General features: G+C 34.6%; 1 pseudogene; it reads right to left on the bottom strand.

The window, feature by feature from the left end:
- Window positions 1-210: 210 nt before the first annotated feature.
- Window positions 211-790, bottom strand: LOC141502591 (large ribosomal subunit protein eL21-like; annotated as a pseudogene).
- Between the last annotated feature and the right edge of the window lie 9,971 nt (window positions 791-10,761).

Below are 10,761 nucleotides of genomic sequence, written 5' to 3'. Positions count from 1 at the left end.
TGTGGCAAGGCAGTGGGGTTAAGTGACTTGCCCAAGATCACACAGATAAGTAATTATTAAATATCTGAAGTTGCATTTGAACTCAGGTCCTCCTGACTCTAGGGCTGGTACTCTACCCACTGCATCACCTAACTGCCTCCACACACCAGATTCTTTTTTTTTTCAGTTCCAAAATTCAAGAAATCTTTTATTGGTTATTTTTTAAGTCATTTATGCCATGAATTCATAGGGGATTGGTTCCAACAGCTCAGGTTACTTGCCATTGGTTCTCACAAAGTGTGCTTCTCTGGGTGGAGCAGGCTGATATTTTAATTGAACCCAGGTGCCTTTTTCTTTGACTTCTTTCTTCCTCTTATCATTTTCCTTTATTCGCTTCAGGAAGCTATCTCTGCTCTTAGAATGCTTAATATGCTCAATCCGCACATTAATTCTCCTGGCTAGAATCTTGCCCTTAACCTATTTGTTTACAACAATGCCTACAGCATGCTGTGTAACTTTATAGACTCGCCCAGTCTTGCCATGGTAACATTTGTGGGGCATTCCTTGCTGAACTGTGCCCATACCCTTGATATCTACAATATCACCTTTCTTGTATATGTGCATATATGTAGCCAGAGGGATGACACCATGTTTTTGAAAGGGCCTAGAAAACATGTATCAAGTCCCTCTCCTTTTTCCTTTTGTGTTTGTCATTTTGGCAACTCACTCAAACGCTCTTTCTCGAACTTCCCTGGGGAGGAAATAGCAGGCCGCCAAGCGGGAGCCGTGCGAGCCCCATGTACCTGGAATATGGCGGAGATGGCGGAAAGCCACGCACCAGATTCTTAATAGAAGATTGTTGATTGATTGATTATAATCATAATTATCAATACTATCATCAGTATTCACCATAATCAGTATCAATGTCATCTTCATCAATCCTAATCATGACCATTATTATATTTTTTATATTATACTACATCCAGTTACAAAATGCTTCCAGCCTGGTCAGAATTCTATGAACTCATACACAATGAGGGGAGCAGAACCAGAAGAAAAATGTACATAATGACTATAATAAAGTAAAGGAAAAAGACTTTTCAAGACTTATGAACTCCAATGTTTGATCCAATGATCAAACAAGACTTCTGAGGTCTGTTGATGAAATATACTTCCCACTTCTTGACAGAGAGGTGATGGATCAGAGGGGTAGGATGAAGCATTCTTTTTTTTTTTGGCATGATTGATGGGTAGACTTGTTTAGCTTGACTATGCTCATTGGTTACAAGGAAGACTTCTACATCTTGAGAGGATATTGGACAAGGAGAGAATTAGTGGATAGAGGGAGGGTAATGATAATGATTAAAAAAATAACAACATTAATGAAGCATTTGTAAAAGTGTCCAGAAGGAAACACTAGAAAATTCAGCTTGAGAAACAGACAAATAGAACAACTTTGGAACTAATGTGCTGAATATATTATATAGTTAAAAAAATCCAAACTGTATGTAATGGATTCATGATTTCATGTATAATATTACTTTTCCATTCTTCTCTGTATATGGAAAAATGCTCATATTTACTGGTGTGAACCAACAAAAAAGTCAAATCATTTATCAAATTTTTAAAAAGTGCTTTCATATTTTTTGGTTTGATTCTTTTAAGAGTTCATTGAGGAAGAAGGGCAAGGATTTTCAACACTTTATAGTCAAGGGAACTGTTTTGAGAAGCAGAGGGAATTGATTGACTTGGAAAGTTATGGCATTAAGGAAGGGCAAGCATCCCATTCCCTGATTCCTGCTTCTGAGAGGAGTTTGTGATATCTCTGTTGTTCTACTTTCTAACTGGGGGGAGTGCTGGACCAGGAATCAAAAGGAATCTGGATTTGAAGCTTTCCTTCAACAGTTACAAGTTGCCTGTGACCTGATTCTAAGCTTCAGCTTCCTTGACACTATAACATAGTATGGCAGACCCTTCATTTCAGGTTTCTTGTGAAGATGAAGTGAGATAATATGTATCAAATGTTTTGACATTGATCTCTCCTTTCTCCCTCCATTTATGAATGAGAAATGCTGATTTCAAGGGACTTGCCTAGAGCAAAGTTTCTTAACCCTTTTAGTACCTTGAGTTCCTTTGTCAAAATGGTAAAGTCTATGAATGGACCCCTTCTTGGAATAATATTAAGTGCATGAAATAAAATATATAGGATTGCAAAGGAAATGAATTATGTTGAAATAAAGATATAGTTGAGTTTTTTTCTCATCCCATTCAAGTTCACAGGCATATGAAATCTATACATGGACTCCTGGGAAGTCTACAGACCCCAGTTTTTGTTAAATTGTTTCAGTTGTGTCTGATTTTTCTTGGCAAAGATACTGAAATAGTTTGCCATTTCCTTCTTCAGATCTTTTTACAAATGAGGAACTGAAGCCATCAGGGTTAAGTGACTTGCCCAGGGTCATATGATTAGTAAGTGTTTGAGGCCAGACTTGAAATCAGGAAGATGGGTCTTGCTGACTTCATGTCCAACACTTCATTCACTGTGCCACCTAACTGCCCAGATACCAGGTTGAGAACCCCTATTATAGAGTTTGTAAGTACCAGATAAGGAATTTGAACCCAGATCTGAAGAATTCCAAATCCAACGCTCCTTCCCTTTTATCAAATTAATAAGTTCTCTTCTTTTTTTATGACAGACACAAAATAAGAAACTCTAACAATGGTGTATAATAATTATAAGTTTTTACAACTATTTCTAGTCAAAGGTTGATTTTTTTAAGCTATTTTGAGGAATGGAATATGTACTCCTTAGACTTTGAAAGGAAAACTTGTCCTGCCCCCCTTAGTCCAGAAAAAAAAACTTTGTCCCTTATAATTAGAAAAAAGTACTTGCATGTACACACAGACACACACAGACACACACACACACACAGACACAGACACACACAGACACACAGACACACACACACAGACACACACACACACACACACACACACACACACACACACACACACACACACAAACACTTGCCTCCCTTAGGGAAAATAACATTGTTGAAGGATGGTTCTCTTTGATATCAAATAATAGAATGATCTCCAGGGAAGTTTGAGTCACCTTTTTATTAAGGTTTTGTCTCTTGTTATGTATATTTTGTTATCTTCTCCTTGTTGCTATTTAAATTTTCTAATCTCCCTCAGCATAGTATAGTCATCACTAGAATGGCCATCACTAATAGGTTAATGGTAAATCCCAGAGATTAAAACTTCATGTCTAATCCATATATATTTTTTCTATTATGTTACTTTAACCCTCATGTTTTAAGGTTCTTGTAATTTGAAGGTTCACAATATTTTTGGAGTACCTTCCAGTTAACTTTCCAGAGTACTTTTAAATTCCTGTCCTTAAAATAACCCTGTGAGATTGACAGTTATTATGCCAGTTTTGCAAATTAGGAAACTGAGGCTAAGGGAAAATTAAAAGACTGACTCATAGTCACAAAGTCAGTTTTTTATTATATTTTTTCATTCAATTTCCTTGCAATAATTTATTTTTTTCCTCCAGTGGCCCTCTGAATATGGATCCTTAGGGACTGACCTTCTCTCAGCCATCCTCTAACTTTTCTCCAGTCCCAGATGGATTTGTTTGTTTAAGCTCTGGTCCAGGGGCATTGTTTGTTGACCCTCTGAAGGAATAGAGATAGGGGTCAAGAAGGGACAGGAGAGCCTGCAGGGGAAAACTCATTAAGAAGGTCACTATTCAGCTTGGGCCTTGGAAAGAAAGTGCCCACAGCAAAAATGCCTGGTTCCATTTCTTTTCCTGGCACAAGCAGGTGTCAAAGTCTGTTTTGTTCACCTCTTTCTTGCTTTGTGCTATGTACTCAGAGCACTGACCAAAATAAAGTTTCAGTAAAATGAGATTGGTGTCAGGAAAGAACACACACAGATGCCACACAAAGGCAAATTGGGGTAGATTTGTGTTTAGGACTGCTTTCCACAACAATCCAGACCTTAGCTCCCTGAGGCCAACTCTCTAGCTGGCAAAGAAGGGAGAAGAGTGGAAGTAATTATACTATCTCTACAAATCAGGATTAGAGAACTTGAAAAAAAAAAGAGAGAGTTCCAGGCCTAAATATTGTCTTTTCTGCAAAAACTCAATTGACTAGGACCCAATTAACTCTAAATCTAAATGAATTAAAATGGAGTGACTTACACTGTAAGAAAAAAGAAACAGATGAAAAGAAAACAAGTGAATTTCCTTATTTTAAAAAGCATTTTGCTGCAAATGTCCCAGGGTCAATGCACATTCATTCTGATACTCCATATTTCCTATTCACTGACTGTGGATTATTCTGGTCATTATTCTGAATTTGTTTTCCTGAGACCTCAGGCATCTTCTAGTCTCAAAGAATTCATTTTCTGACTTTTCTGCTCACTGTTTACTGTGTGCATTTGGCCATGTGACTTAACCTTCCAAGGCCTTTTTCCTTATCTGTAAAATGAGTTGTTTGGACTGGAAGGTCTCTGAAATCCCTTCTGGCTCTGGAACTACAATCCTATGGTCTCATAGCTAAAGTCTTGGTGGATGCTGAGAATTCCTATTTGGAAAGGTGATACTGGAATAAGATGAAATTTGCAAAGAAAGGATCTTTTGGTAAAGAAAAATCCAATTTATTTACATAATTATGTATTTAGTAAGGGAAGAAAGTGAATTCATATTTCACCAAGATAGTCAATAATTAGGGTTGAAATAAAAACAGTCTGGATGAACTTTGGCATAACTTTGGCATAAAATTCAAGTAATGAAAGTGTTATTAGTTTTCTCATGATTTTAATTAATAGCAGTGATCATTTCTACAGAACTTTGAGTTTTCCAAAACTTAGTTATCTTATTTGATCCTTACAATAACCCTATTATTCTTATTTCACAGATGAGATTTAAGGTTGAGTAAGTCTCTGAGGTAGGGTCTGAACTCACATTTTCCTGCTCCAAGGCCAACATCCTATCTACACTATACAATCATGTCTTAACTGTAATGACATTGCTGAAGCTACTTCATCTCTGTCTAATAATAGCTAAGTATAGTATAATACTTAAGATTTGCAAAATACTTTGCAAATTATAAAAACATTCTTCTCATAAATTCACCACTACAGGGATCCACTTTCCTCATTTTCTCCTGATATCCTAGAGGTCAAGAATTTAATGGAGTCATTGAACTGTCAACCTATTAATCTTTGCTTTCACCCTATGATCAGCTCAAATATGTATATGTGTATGTGTATGTATACACACATTTACACATATACATATTCACATATATAAACTTTCCTGGATATCATGTTTAACGCCTGATCTTCTTTTAGGTTCTTTTACCTGTTAGATGATACAGCCTGTTGAGAAACACTATACACTATATTTGTATGCTCAGTATGATATTCATTTTTAATTCTTGGCACATCACAGTAGTCTAAATAGCTTTTATTTTTGGTAAAAGTATAGAGTAATTAAAGGAACTTAATTTCCTGAAGGGAAAAGTTTATTCTCCTCTTCTTTATTTCTGGGACGAATTGGTTAGTCATTTATACTGTACTGCTAGAAAAAATATATATAGATTGTCTACTTAACTGCAGGAAACAATCTGGAAAATTGGTATTCTTCATTCTCATTTTTTCCAGTATGAGTAGTTAGTCTAAATTCTTCTCAATGGTTACATATCTCTTCCAGAAAGTTCTGTGAACATCCAGGGCTTAATGTTTTTGCCATCATAAATAGAACACTTGGAAGACACAACCATTCACAGAAAATCTTTCCTCAGCTTACACTTGGTATTGGATCACTTCTGCCCCCCCTAGAAAACAGTTTTGATAAGTATACAGATCTTCCTTTTTCTCTTTGCCTGGTACTAATGAATAGAGGATCATCAAATGAACATATTTCTGTTTTTACATATTTTAGGGAATTTTAAGTAATTTTGATGGTATGGATGGTTGTTAGAAGAGAGACCCTAAAACTTCATTTTCTCAACCAAGTCATCTTTTTTTTTTTTAATTTTAGCTGTTTTAAAATCATATACAAATAAGAAGTACAAAGGGATTTTATATTCTCTACATCTTTTATTCAACTATATGATAATACTGATGTGACCTATTGTGTAATATCATTTCTAAAAACTTGCATAGCATGATCGTGAATGTCTTTGATGCATAGATAGTTGATTCTCATAAAAACTGAATATTTTAGATACATGGGTCAGTAGCTGTTGATATTCTTTTTGTCAATTTTATTATAGTATTTACAAATTCTAGTATCTTTCTTTCCACTTCTTTGGCATCTTCCCTTCTTTTAGATGCCTTGCATATTTATCTATTAATGTCCTCATGATGAAGCTGTCTTTAGGATGGGTCTCAGTATAAATAGTCTAATCTAGCTATCTTTCCCATCTTTGTTCTCTTTAGTATCAATTCTATTTCCTCTATAAGCATATCTGGGACTTTGGTGTTAAAGCCCAAATGGTGTTGTCTTGATTGTGAAAAAAAAGTTTGTTGTAGAATCTTTGCAGATCTTTTCTATTTTTCTTCTGTTTTTCTTCCATTTTTGCTCTTCAATACCCTTAGGATACCTTTGCTTGGTTGAGCTCAGCAAGCTTTATTTATACTGGTTTTATTTTGCAATGTTTCCTCTCTGTTTTTTGAGGTCAGATTTCTCATAATCTTTTGTAATCTTTCTCCATAAAATTTCACAAAGTAATTTATATTCTTAACTAGTGTTGCCATTGGTTGCCATCTCCTTTTGCTTGGTAGATAAGTCAAGTATTTGCTGATTGACATGACTTTTAAGATTCTTTTAGTCTCCTTGTTATACCAGTAAATTTGTTGATTGAAAAATGAAATTATTATGAATTTATAGTAATCTATATTTATACCATTTTCCTATCTATTAATCATTTGTCATTATAAATAATGTTTCAATGCATCAGGATTGAGTTGTTTTAATTGCACATGATATGTTATTTTCATTTTTATTCTTTCTTTAAGTCTATGAATAAAGTTTGATCTTTGCTTTTACTAAGTAGGTGATCTGACAGTTGACAATAACATAGATGATAGGTGAGGGAGACAGCTGAATGATTTACTGGAATGACTCAAACATCAGTAATGAATAATTAGTAATTTCATTTTTTATAATATAATTCTATGTTTACTATGACTGAATTCATGATTAATAAGCCTGAATTTTCTGTGTGGTCCAAAAATTTTGTTTTCTCTTATTCCTTTATTATGATACATTTTTGCAATATATTTTTCAATATCATTATCTATTCCTATTAAATAAATGTTGATGATTTGTAAGTCTTTAACAGTTCTTTATGGAATTTCTCTACCTCTTAAACCTTAGCAAACTAATGCTGGTGTGTTTGTTTCCCTAAACAATGAATAAATCAATAAACATTTATCAAGGATTTTACAAATGACATTAAAAATAGTAAAACAACTCATGCCCTCAAGAAACTTATTATCTACCTAGAGACAAACATGTGTTTACATATGTATGTATATCTATATATATTGATTGATATATAAATCAATTATTGGTAATATTTATAAATCACTTTTGTAAACCTTAAAGTTCTAAATAAATGCTAGCATATATATATTTATATGTGTGATTATATATGCAGAAAAATATATATTTAAATGTATACATATAGATACATATATAAACATATATATATATTTTATATATATGCTAGTATTTACATAACTTTAATCTTTTTAAAGTGATTTGCAAATATCAAATTTGATCCTGGGAGTTGCTCCTTTTATTTTAATTTTCTTTAAGATGTAGAAACTGAGGTAAATAGAGGATCACAACTCAAGCTTTCCTGACCTCCTAGTACTCCTAGTGCTATAAAGTATGCGTGTATGTGTATGCACACAAAATGGATGAAAGACAATTGTCCATTTTTTGTTGTTGCTTTTCAGTCATGTCCAACTCTTTGTGACTTTAATTGAGGTTTTCTTAATAAAGATACTGGAGTGATTTACCGTTTCCTTCTCCAGCTCATTTCATAGTGAGGAAACTAAGGCAAAAAGGGTTAAGTGACTTATCCAGTGTCATAGCTAGTGTCTGAGGCCAGATTTGAACTCATGAAATTGAATCTTTTTCCTGACTTCAAGTCTGGTGCTCTATCCACCAGATCACTAAACTTCCCATTAAATACTTAAGACATGTTTAATTAGGTCTTATTAATCAGGTCTTGTTATGTTTTCCTTTCTCTCTACCCTGTCATTTTGTCTCAGTTTCTTGGTCCAGGATGTCTCTATTAAGAATCTTCCCAAAATATTGCTAAAACTGAGTCATCAAATGAATAAAGAACAACACTTAATAAACCAATAGGTGTCACCATTGTCTCCAAGAAAGATTTAAAAACTTGGCTCCATAAAAACCAAATGAAAGGCACTCAGCCAGTGCTCAAGAGGTATGTGGAGTATCTTACCTTGAAACTCAACTGGTCTGAAGATGGCTGTGCCTCTAGAGTTTAATAGACTGAAATTACAGATGACTGCAAAGGAATTACAGCTGAGACCCACCCAAGAAAGTCATGATTTAAAATGCAAGAGGACCTGCTTTACAACACCATAGGAATGGTTTGTTTGTCATATTGCCTTGGTTTTTCTAATGCTACCTAAGATATCTATGGCTATGGAATTAAGGAAGGCTGGTGGCTTTTTAACACCCTCTAGAGGCAGCTAGATGGCACAGGAGATAAAGTTTAGGACTTGGAATCAAGTAGCCCTGGAGTCTTCCCTCAAGCTTGTATTTAGATCTACTACTTAATATCTCTCTCTCTGTCATGGTTTCCTCATTCATAAAAGTGGGATATTAATAATGGCACTTACTTAAAAGGACTATTATAAGGCTCAAATGAGGTAACATCTGTAAAACACTTTACAAACCTTAAAGCACTATATAAATGCAATTATTATTGCTATTCTCCTCTTCCTTTTTTCCTCCTCCTTCTACCCTTTTCTTGTTCTTGTTCTCCTCCTCTGTCTTCTCCTTCTCCTTTATCTTCCCTCCTTTCTCCTTTCCTTCCTCCAATTTGAAGGCTAGTCCACTAATTACTTGAAATACTGGAAACTTAAAAACACATATATACACATATGTATTTACAACATCAACAGAGATAGCTTCACAGAGAAGAAAACACTTGCCCCAGGTTTTAAATTATGGGTTCAACAGGTTAAGATAGGGAAAGAAGATTCTAAGCTTAGGAAATAGCTTGAACAAAGGGACAAAGACATGAGATCATGGAGCATTATTGGTTCTCAAGGGAGGCTGAAAGTAATATAGTCTGGATAGTACCATGAGACAAAGAGGACTAATAAGACTGGAAAGGTAGTGTGGCTCCCACAGCAGAGGACTCTCCTTGAATATAGGTAAGAAACTTGACCTTTACTTGAAAGAGAATAAAATACTGATTTTTTTTAGCAGAGTAGTGAATATCAGCACATTAGAAAAGTTATTCTAGTAGTGTTACAAAGGACAAAGAGGGCAAAGAGTAGAAATGGAAAGACCTTTAAGAAGAATAATGCAATAGTCTAGGCAGGTGGCTAGGGACATGTGCAAGGGAGGTGGAAAAAAACAGAGAGAAAGATGTGGATGAATGATATTATAGAAATGGAATTGACAAAATCTGGCAATTTATTTGATGTGAGACATGGGGGAGAAGGAAGAGTCAACTTCAATCCCAAGATTATAAATAGGGTAATCTAGATTGCACCACAGTCTGAAAAAAGTAAAGAAGGGTGAGTAGATTTATAAAAATTTTATAAGCTCCATTTTGGACATATTGTTTGATCCAGTGAGGCATGTAGGAAGAAAGGTCTTTTAAGACATTGGATAGTTCTGGATATAGAATGGGGGGTGGGCTTTGGGCTTTTGATTCATAGCTTGCAAGGGAGCAAGGGGAACTGTCAGTGCAGCATAAAAAGATACCATCAATGCTCAGAAATCTTGTCCACATAAGTCTTGCCCAGAGCATTCTATGAATATACTTGAATGAAGGAGTAAAGATAGTTAAACTTTGGATATCAGAACATTCTTTTTCTCAGTAGATAGATCCCTTGGAGAGATTCTACCTAATTCAATTCTGCTTGAAACTGGTAAGAATGGAGGAATGTAAAGTCTTAGAAATAGTCTTAGAAATCATCTTTTTAATTTTGTTTTATTTTGCCCTAGAACATAAGAAGAGAGAATTGCAAGAATTTGCTATACTTTAAGAAGAGAGAATTACAAGAATTTGCTATGGAGTGCAACCAAGAGATGGTTAAAATACTAAGATGGGACCAGAAGGTAGTTAATAAAATAATAATATCATAAGGCTAAGGATGAGACCTTCAAAATCAACTGATCCAATTTCCATGATGTAAAAATAATGCAACTGGGTCACAAAGAGGGAAAGGCCAAAGTCACAAAGCTAATTAGGGATGGAAATAGGAGTACATCAAGGTTGTAGTAGTCCAACCCAGTTCTTTTTCCATTATTATTATTATTATTGCACTCTTGTCTTTTCCTTGTGGGTGCTGAAACAAAGGTAAAACTTTTCATCAACCTGGAAACCATATTTCTTAGTCCCCATATCAATCCTTAGTATTAGTCCTTGTCGGTGTCAAAACTTGGATTATAATATATTCATAATTTATAATCATAAAGACACTTGTGTTTAATTTGGGAAGTCATCAAATTCTATTCAGAGAGATCATCTATCTATGATCAGA

This window comes from Macrotis lagotis, chromosome X (genome assembly GCF_037893015.1).
Source record: "Macrotis lagotis isolate mMagLag1 chromosome X, bilby.v1.9.chrom.fasta, whole genome shotgun sequence".
NCBI classification, from domain to species: Eukaryota; Metazoa; Chordata; class Mammalia; order Peramelemorphia; family Peramelidae; genus Macrotis; species Macrotis lagotis.
This window is presented reverse-complemented; position numbering and strand designations above follow the sequence as displayed.